This window comes from Schistocerca gregaria, unplaced genomic scaffold (assembly GCF_023897955.1).
Source record: "Schistocerca gregaria isolate iqSchGreg1 unplaced genomic scaffold, iqSchGreg1.2 ptg001149l, whole genome shotgun sequence".
Lineage (NCBI taxonomy): Eukaryota > Metazoa > Arthropoda > Insecta > Orthoptera > Acrididae > Schistocerca > Schistocerca gregaria.
This window is the reverse complement of record NW_026062481.1, coordinates 5,753-15,000: the sequence shown is the minus strand read 5'-3', so window position 1 is coordinate 15,000 and position 9,248 is coordinate 5,753. Positions and strand designations below refer to the sequence as shown.

The 9,248-nt window shown below is 58.4% G+C and overlaps 2 non-coding genes and 1 pseudogene across 2 annotated transcripts; all 3 read left to right on the top strand.

Annotated features, from left to right (window-relative positions):
* The first annotated feature begins 2,369 nt into the window (after positions 1 to 2,369).
* Positions 2,370 to 4,260, top strand: LOC126328928 (small subunit ribosomal RNA). The gene has a single exon (XR_007562037.1). It is a non-coding gene; the product is annotated as a small subunit ribosomal RNA (ribosomal RNA).
* A 361-nt stretch (positions 4,261 to 4,621) lies between these two features.
* On the top strand, positions 4,622 to 4,776 carry LOC126328919 (5.8S ribosomal RNA). The gene has a single exon (XR_007562029.1). It is a non-coding gene; the product is annotated as a 5.8S ribosomal RNA (ribosomal RNA).
* A 188-nt stretch (positions 4,777 to 4,964) lies between these two features.
* On the top strand, positions 4,965 to 7,956 carry LOC126328936 (large subunit ribosomal RNA; annotated as a pseudogene).
* The last annotated feature ends 1,292 nt before the right edge of the window (positions 7,957 to 9,248 follow it).

Here is a 9,248-nt window from a genome sequence, read left to right as displayed (position 1 = left end):
AACTCAAGTTGTCCCTTAACCTAACTCAAGTTGTCCCTTAACCTAACTCAAGTTGTCCCTTAACCTAACTCAATTTGTCCCTTAACCTAACTCAATTTGTCCCTTAACCTAACTCAATTTGTCCCTTAACCTAACCCACGTTGTCCCTTAACCTAACTCAATTTGTCCCTTAACCTAACTCACGTTGTCCCTTAACCTAACCCACGTTGTCCCTTAACCTAACCCACGTTGTCCCTTAACCTAACCCACGTTGTCCCTTAACCTAACCCACGTTGTCCCTTAACCTAACCCACGTTGTCCCTTAACCTAACCCACGTTGTCCCTTAACCTAACCCACGTTGTCCCTTAACCTAACCCACGTTGTCCCTTAACCTAACCCACGTTGTCCCTTAACCTAACCCACGTTGTCCCTTAACCTAACCCACGTTGTCCCTTAACCTAACCCACGTTGTCCCTTAACCTAACCCACGTTGTCCCTTAACCTAACCCACGTTGTCCCTTAACCTAACCCACGTTGTCCCTTAACCTAACCCACGTTGTCCCTTTGCCTAACATAGTTCACTGCTCGGAATCTCTGGTGTCGTTGTTATCCTCATGTAGATGTCTTGCGAGTGTTGCTTACTTTCCACATATTCCCGCTATCCACTGTCAATTGTACTGCAATAGGACTATATCGCCGCCCCCCCCCCCCTCTGTCCCCCTCTTTGTGTCTCTGTCCTCTCAAGCTGGTCGGTCTGGCGTTTGAGTGTTAAATGAGCCTCGCAGCTGTTCAGTTGCATTCAGATGTCGACGCCCTCAGTGTACGTCGTGGTATGGTCTGTGTCCATTGTCCGCTGATGTCGTACGCGTAACCCACACGCTGTACCGATCATCGGTCGTTACGTACAGAGTGAAGTAGTGTGATACGTGTGACCGTACGCTGGCTGTGCCCAACGGTGTCGAATCTCAATTTCCATATGTTGTGCTCGATGCTACTTGTCTCGTCTCCCAATAACAGCTAGGTTGCACTGTGGTACGCCGTAGAGGCGTGTGGGAGGAACGTACGAACGCATTGTATGTCACCCTGGGTCGCTGGGGGTGGTGGTGCGGTGAGTCAGGTCAGGTCAGGTCAGGTCAGGTCAGGTCAGCGTGAGCCGTCTGATGTAGTGACGCGTGTATTCCGACTTTGTCGTATTGCCTCACACAAAGTGCTACCCTGGTGGACCGCGTTCCATATCTGGGACATGCCGCAGATGCCGGTTGACAGTGGATCGCGGAAGGGACATCGCATACGTGCGCGGGCCACCTTCCACGTGTTCTCTTCTGCACATGTCGCAGTGTGTATGTGGTCTGATGTAGCGTGTCGTGACACATGACATCCTGGCATGCAAGAATTGTTGAATTCGCAAATGTAGGTGGACATCTACGTTTACTGCCCAAGATACGCAAATGAACTGGAAATCCGTTGTTGAGCGGTTGTTCACGCTGGAGGTGAATCTGTGATGGCGACGATCGGTACAGCTATTAACCGGTTGTTTCAGCGGTACCCGCCACATCCACACACGTGACTAGGTCCATGTGGGTATGAAGCGATACGCGGCGGTGGCTTGGTGGGACTGTTCCCGGCCGGTGAAGGGGGGCCGCCCGGCGTGTTGGCCGCGCGCTGCGTGGGCGCACGCGCAACAGGCGGCTGGTGGGGGGCGCCGAGTGGCAGGAGCGCCAGCCGACGGGCCCGGCAGGCGGTGCAGCTACGCTGCGGCGCACCCTGCACACGGCGCCTGGCGGCCAAAGTTGGTTCAGCCGAGCCCGGTGCGAAGCGCGGTGGACATCTGCAGTGTGCTGGTCTGATTGAGGACTGTGTGCGTTGAGGATGCGCCGCCGCCTGGCACTCGGCGCCGCGACGCCGTCTGCTGCTCGGTCGCCCCAGCGGTTCTCGCAGGTGGTTTGTATCGCAGTTGTGCGGACGTGTTGGCGCGTGCGCTGTGCTGGGAGAGTTCGCTTCTGCACCCAAGTGGGGCTTTGCCCTTGTGTGGCGCTGGCGTTGGAGCTGCCGGTCACCATAGGTGGCGCGTGTTGTCTCCCGCCGGCAATGCCACGACAGCACGCTCCCGGGCCTCTGTCGGCAGCGGCAAGCTCAGTTGGGAGCAAGGGTGTTCGCACTAAAACCGTCTACTCGCCTAACTCCGGGCGATTGCGCCTCTCTCGAAACCGACCAAGTACCTAGGACGGCGCTGCGCGCCGCCGGGACCTGAGAGGGTTTCGAGGTGTATCGTGCAGGGGAGCTCGGCCTCCTCCTGTTTGCAGAATAATTGAGCGGACGCTTGCGTGTTCGCGCGGGCCCCCGGGACACACTCCCGGGCGGCCGGCTGCTCAGCTCTAGTTGACGCAGCTCCCTGGTTGATCCTGCCAGTAGTCATATGCTTGTCTCAAAGATTAAGCCATGCATGTCTCAGTACAAGCCGCATTAAGGTGAAACCGCGAATGGCTCATTAAATCAGTTATGGTTCCTTAGATCGTACCCACGTTACTTGGATAACTGTGGTAATTCTAGAGCTAATACATGCAAACAGAGTCCCGACCAGAGATGGAAGGGACGCTTTTATTAGATCAAAACCAATCGGATTGGCTTGTCTGGTCCGTTTGCCTTGGTGACTGAATAACTTTGGGCTGATCGCACGGTCCTCGTACCGGCGACGCATCTTTCAAATGTCTGCATTATCAACTGTCGATGGTAGGTTCTGCGCCTACCATGGTTGTAACGGGTAACGGGGAATCAGGGTTCGATTCCGGAGAGGGAGCCTGAGAAACGGCTACCACATCCAAGGAAGGCAGCAGGCGCGCAAATTACCCACTCCCGGCACGGGGAGGTAGTGACGAAAAATAACGATACGGGACTCATCCGAGGCCCCGTAATCGGAATGAGTACACTTTAAATCCTTTAACGAGTATGTATTGGAGGGCAAGTCTGGTGCCAGCAGCCGCGGTAATTCCAGCTCCAATAGCGTATATTAAAGTTGTTGCGGTTAAAAAGCTCGTAGTTGGATTTGTGTCCCACGCTGTTGGTTCACCGCCCGTCGGTGTTTAACTGGCATGTATCGTGGGACGTCCTGCCGGTGGGGCGAGCCGAAGGGGTGCTTTCGCGTCCCGAGGCGGACCCCGTTTAAATCCTACCAGGGTGCTCTTTGTTGAGTGTCTCGGTGGGCCGGCACGTTTACTTTGAACAAATTAGAGTGCTTAAAGCAGGCAAGCCCGCCTGAATACTGTGTGCATGGAATAATGGAATAGGACCTCGGTTCTATTTTGTTGGTTTTCGGAACCCGAGGTAATGATTAATAGGGACAGGCGGGGGCATTCGTATTGCGACGTTAGAGGTGAAATTCTTGGATCGTCGCAAGACGAACAGAAGCGAAAGCATTTGCCAAGTATGTTTTCATTAATCAAGAACGAAAGTTAGAGGTTCGAAGGCGATCAGATACCGCCCTAGTTCTAACCATAAACGATGCCAGCCAGCGATCCGCCGCAGTTCCTCCGATGACTCGGCGGGCAGCCTCCGGGAAACCAAAGCTTTTGGGTTCCGGGGGAAGTATGGTTGCAAAGCTGAAACTTAAAGGAATTGACGGAAGGGCACCACCAGGAGTGGAGCCTGCGGCTTAATTTGACTCAACACGGGAAACCTCACCAGGCCCGGACACCGGAAGGATTGACAGATTGATAGCTCTTTCTTGATTCGGTGGGTGGTGGTGCATGGCCGTTCTTAGTTGGTGGAGCGATTTGTCTGGTTAATTCCGATAACGAACGAGACTCTAGCCTGCTAACTAGTCGCGTGACATCCTTCGTGCTGTCAGCGATTACTTTTCTTCTTAGAGGGACAGGCGGCTTCTAGCCGCACGAGATTGAGCAATAACAGGTCTGTGATGCCCTTAGATGTTCTGGGCCGCACGCGCGCTACACTGAAGGAATCAGCGTGTCTTCCTAGGCCGAAAGGTCGGGGTAACCCGCTGAACCTCCTTCGTGCTAGGGATTGGGGCTTGCAATTGTTCCCCATGAACGAGGAATTCCCAGTAAGCGCGAGTCATAAGCTCGCGTTGATTACGTCCCTGCCCTTTGTACACACCGCCCGTCGCTACTACCGATTGAATGATTTAGTGAGGTCTTCGGACTGGTACGCGGCATCGACTCTGTCGTTGCCGATGCTACCGGAAAGATGACCAAACTTGATCATTTAGAGGAAGTAAAAGTCGTAACAAGGTTTCCGTAGGTGAACCTGCGGAAGGATCATTACCGACTAGACTGCATGTCTTTCGATGTGCGTGTCGTGTCGCGCAACACGCTACCTGTACGGCAGTGGCCGTGCGCCGCGTGCGGAACCACGCGTGCCTCTCAAAACTAGCGGAAGTGTTGTTGTTGTGTGGTACGAGCGCTGAAGCTCTGGAGCGGCTGGCCTGCGGTACCTGGCGCCTGGCGCCGGTTTTGAATGACGTTCGCCCGAGTGCCTGTCCACTCCGGTGTGGAGCCGTACGACGCCCATCGGCTGTGAGGCCGTTGGACACAAAAAAATAGTGGAACAGGGGCCGTCAGACGCCTCAGTCCCGCAAATGCTACTGTCTTGAAAGAGACAGTGGGAGACTGAAAAGGAAAAGATCACCCAGGACGGTGGATCACTCGGCTCGTGGGTCGATGAAGAACGCAGCAAATTGCGCGTCGACATGTGAACTGCAGGACACATGAACATCGACGTTTCGAACGCACATTGCGGTCCATGGATTCCGTTCCCGGGCCACGTCTGGCTGAGGGTCGGCTACGTATACTGAAGCGCGCGGCGTTTGTCCCGCTTCGGAGACGTGGGAGTGTCGTGGTCGCCTGTGTGGCCGGCCGCGTCTCCTTAAACGTGCGATGCGCGCCCGTCGCCTGGCGGTTCGCATACCGGTACTTTCTCGGTAGCGTGCACAGCCGGCTGGCGGTGTGGCGTGCGACACCTCGTACAACGACCTCAGAGCAGGCGAGACTACCCGCTGAATTTAAGCATATTACTAAGCGGAGGAAAAGAAACTAACAAGGATTCCCCCAGTAGCGGCGAGCGAACAGGGAAGAGTCCAGCACCGAACCCCGCAGGCTGCCGCCTGTCGTGGCATGTGGTGTTTGGGAGGGTCCACTACCCCGACGCCTCGCGCCGAGCCCAAGTCCAACTTGAATGAGGCCACGGCCCGTAGAGGGTGCCAGGCCCGTAGCGGCCGGTGCGAGCGTCGGCGGGACCTCTCCTTCGAGTCGGGTTGCTTGAGAGTGCAGCTCCAAGTGGGTGGTAAACTCCATCTGAGACTAAATATGACCACGAGACCGATAGCGAACAAGTACCGTGAGGGAAAGTTGAAAAGAACTTTGAAGAGAGAGTTCAAAAGTACGTGAAACCGTTCTGGGGTAAACGTGAGAAGTCCGAAAGGTCGAACGGGTGAGATTCACGCCCATCCGGCCACTGGCCCCCGCCCTCGGCAGATGGGGCCGGCCGCCCGCGCGGAGCAATCCGCGGCGGGGTCGTGTCCGGTTGCCTTTCCACTCGCCGCGGGGTGGGGCCGTTCCGGTGTGCGGTGGGCCGCACTTCTCCCCTAGTAGGACGTCGCGACCCGCTGGGTGCCGGCCTACGGCCCGGGTGCGCAGCCTGTCCTTCCGCGGGCCTCGGTTCGCGTCTGTTGGGCAGAGCCCCGGTGTCCTGGCTGGCTGCTCGGCGGTATATCTGGAGGAGTCGATTCGCCCCTTTGGGCGCTCGGGCTCCCGGCAAGCGCGCGCGGTTCTTCCCGGATGACGGACCTACCTGGCCCGGCCCCGGACCCGCGCCGCTGTTGGCTCGGGATGCTCTCGGGCGGAATAATCGCTCCCGTCAGCGGCGCTTCAGCTTTGGACAATTTCACGACCCGTCTTGAAACACGGACCAAGGAGTCTAACATGTGCGCGAGTCATTGGGCTGTACGAAACCTAAAGGCGTAATGAAAGTGAAGGTCTCGCCTTGCGCGGGCCGAGGGAGGATGGGGCTTCCCCGCCCTTCACGGGGCGGCGGCCTCCGCACTCCCGGGGCGTCTCGTCCTCATTGCGAGGTGAGGCGCACCTAGAGCGTACACGTTGGGACCCGAAAGATGGTGAACTATGCCTGGCCAGGACGAAGTCAGGGGAAACCCTGATGGAGGTCCGTAGCGATTCTGACGTGCAAATCGATCGTCGGAGCTGGGTATAGGGGCGAAAGACTAATCGAACCATCTAGTAGCTGGTTCCCTCCGAAGTTTCCCTCAGGATAGCTGGTGCTCGTACGAGTCTCATCCGGTAAAGCGAATGATTAGAGGCCTTGGGGCCGAAACGACCTCAACCTATTCTCAAACTTTAAATGGGTGAGATCTCCGGCTTGCTTGATATGCTGAAGCCGCGAGCAAACGACTCGGATCGGAGTGCCAAGTGGGCCACTTTTGGTAAGCAGAACTGGCGCTGTGGGATGAACCAAACGCCGAGTTAAGGCGCCCGAATCGACGCTCATGGGAAACCATGAAAGGCGTTGGTTGCTTAAGACAGCAGGACGGTGGCCATGGAAGTCGGAATCCGCTAAGGAGTGTGTAACAACTCACCTGCCGAAGCAACTAGCCCTGAAAATGGATGGCGCTGAAGCGTCGTGCCTATACTCGGCCGTCAGTCTGGCAGTCATGGCCGGTCCTCGCGGCCGGCCGCGAAGCCCTGACGAGTAGGAGGGTCGCGGCGGTGGGCGCAGAAGGGTCTGGGCGTGAGCCTGCCTGGAGCCGCCGTCGGTGCAGATCTTGGTGGTAGTAGCAAATACTCCAGCGAGGCCCTGGAGGGCTGACGCGGAGAAGGGTTTCGTGTGAACAGCCGTTGCACACGAGTCAGTCGATCCTAAGCCCTAGGAGAAATCCGATGTTGATGGGGGCCGTCATAGCATGATGCACTTTGTGCTGGCCCCCGTTGGGCGAAAGGGAATCCGGTTCCTATTCCGGAACCCGGCAGCGGAACCGATATAAGTCGGGCCCCTCTTTTAGAGATGCTCGTCGGGGTAACCCAAAAGGACCCGGAGACGCCGTCGGGAGATCGGGGAAGAGTTTTCTTTTCTGCATGAGCGTTCGAGTTCCCTGGAATCCTCTAGCAGGGAGATAGGGTTTGGAACGCGAAGAGCACCGCAGTTGCGGCGGTGTCCCGATCTTCCCCTCGGACCTTGAAAATCCGGGAGAGGGCCACGTGGAGGTGTCGCGCCGGTTCGTACCCATATCCGCAGCAGGTCTCCAAGGTGAAGAGCCTCTAGTCGATAGAATAATGTAGGTAAGGGAAGTCGGCAAATTGGATCCGTAACTTCGGGATAAGGATTGGCTCTGAGGATCGGGGCGTGTCGGGCTTGGTCGGGAAGTGGGTCAGCGCTAACGTGCCGGGCCTGGGCGAGGTGAGTGCCGTAGGGGTGCCGGTAAGTGCGGGCGTTTAGCGCGGGCGTGGTCTGCTCTCGCCGTTGGTTGGCCTCGTGCTGGCCGGCGGTGCAGGATGCGCGCGCCTGCGCGGCGTTCGCGCCCCGGTGCTTCAACCTGCGTGCAGGATCCGAGCTCGGTCCCGTGCCTTGGCCTCCCACGGATCTTCCTTGCTGCGAGGCCGCGTCCGCCTTAGCGTGCTCCTCCGGGGGCGCGCGGGTGCGCGGATTCTCTTCGGCCGCCATTCAACGATCAACTCAGAACTGGCACGGACTGGGGGAATCCGACTGTCTAATTAAAACAAAGCATTGCGATGGCCCTAGCGGGTGTTGACGCAATGTGATTTCTGCCCAGTGCTCTGAATGTCAACGTGAAGAAATTCAAGCAAGCGCGGGTAAACGGCGGGAGTAACTATGACTCTCTTAAGGTAGCCAAATGCCTCGTCATCTAATTAGTGACGCGCATGAATGGATTAACGAGATTCCCGCTGTCCCTATCTACTATCTTACGAAGGCCGTTATGCTGTCTAACCAGTGGTGGAGTCCACCTATACTGGTAGAAGACGGGCGGCTAAATGTCCGATCTCTCAACCTCCCCGTGGTGTAAGATGCGAGTAGCCGGGCAACCGGTGAAACCAATGAGAGAAGGGCGACTCCCGTGCAGGGCGCAAGCTCGGATGCGGTGGGACTGGGCAACTGGCCCCTCCAAACCGGGCTCTGCAGCCTTGCTCGCCGTGAGCGATAAGGTGTCGGACTCCGGTCTAGTATCCTTGCTCACTGGCGAATGGCACTTACAAGTTATAGCGGCGCTTGCTGTGCTTCGGCCCTTGGCCGGGGTGCGGCGGTCGCCGCTTTTACTAAGGCGGCGCTTGCTGTGCCTCGGCTTCGGCCGGGCTGCGGCGTGGTGCGGCTCCATGCGATGGTGGCGTCTGCTGTGTCTCGGCTTCGGCTCGGATGCGGCGGGCGCCGCTTTTGCTGGGGCGGCGCCCGCTGCGCCCTGGCCCTGGCTGGGGTGCGGCGGGCGCCGCTTTTGCGTTAAAGTCATTTCACGCTCTCTGAGAGGATGTGTTTCCGTCTCTGCCTGTGCGCGCTACGGAACTCACTCCCCACAGCAGGAGCAAGGCGTTATCGCGGTTGACTTATCGGCCGTGGAATGCTGAGCTCCATGACACAAGTGCCACGGGAGGTATACTCCCCACAAGGAGACGTCTGCACGAGGCGGTTGGATCGAACATCGACCCTTTCCGGCCGAGTGCGCGTCTCCCACTACTGCGAGCGCTTGTAGGTGTCGGACTCTTAAGTCTAGTATCCAAGCTCGTACGTAGTGCGTGCGCGTGCAGCGGAGTGTGTCGACGTGAGTTGGCGCGCTACTGCTGGACTTGTGCGCACGGCGGTGCGCTTCGCGCGGCTCGCTGGCGGCGGGTCCTGCTGCGGCCCCGGCCTCGCGCGTGAACGCCCGGCGCTAGCCGGGCGCGGCGCGGTTGGCCGGGGTAGTGGCGGGTCTTGGCTGCCGGTCGGGCTGTGCGCTTGCGCGCTGCCGTGTCGGCTGCGCTGCGCGGGGCCGGGTGCGGCCGGGCGATGCGCGCGCTGCTGGCTGGCGCTGGGCGGGCGGTCGGCCTCTGGCTGACAGCCCGCTCTCGCGGCTACGCTGGCGGCGGGCGCGGGCCCGGCTGCGCCCGGCTCCGCCGGCCGCGCCCGGACAACTTAGCGGCGCCGCCCGGCCACATGTAATGTTGGTTGTGGTTGGCGTGTGCGGTTGGCGCACAAAGCACAGTGGGGAGTAGGGCGGTCATCGTTCCTGCGGAAACCAAGGCTCTAGCTTTTGATG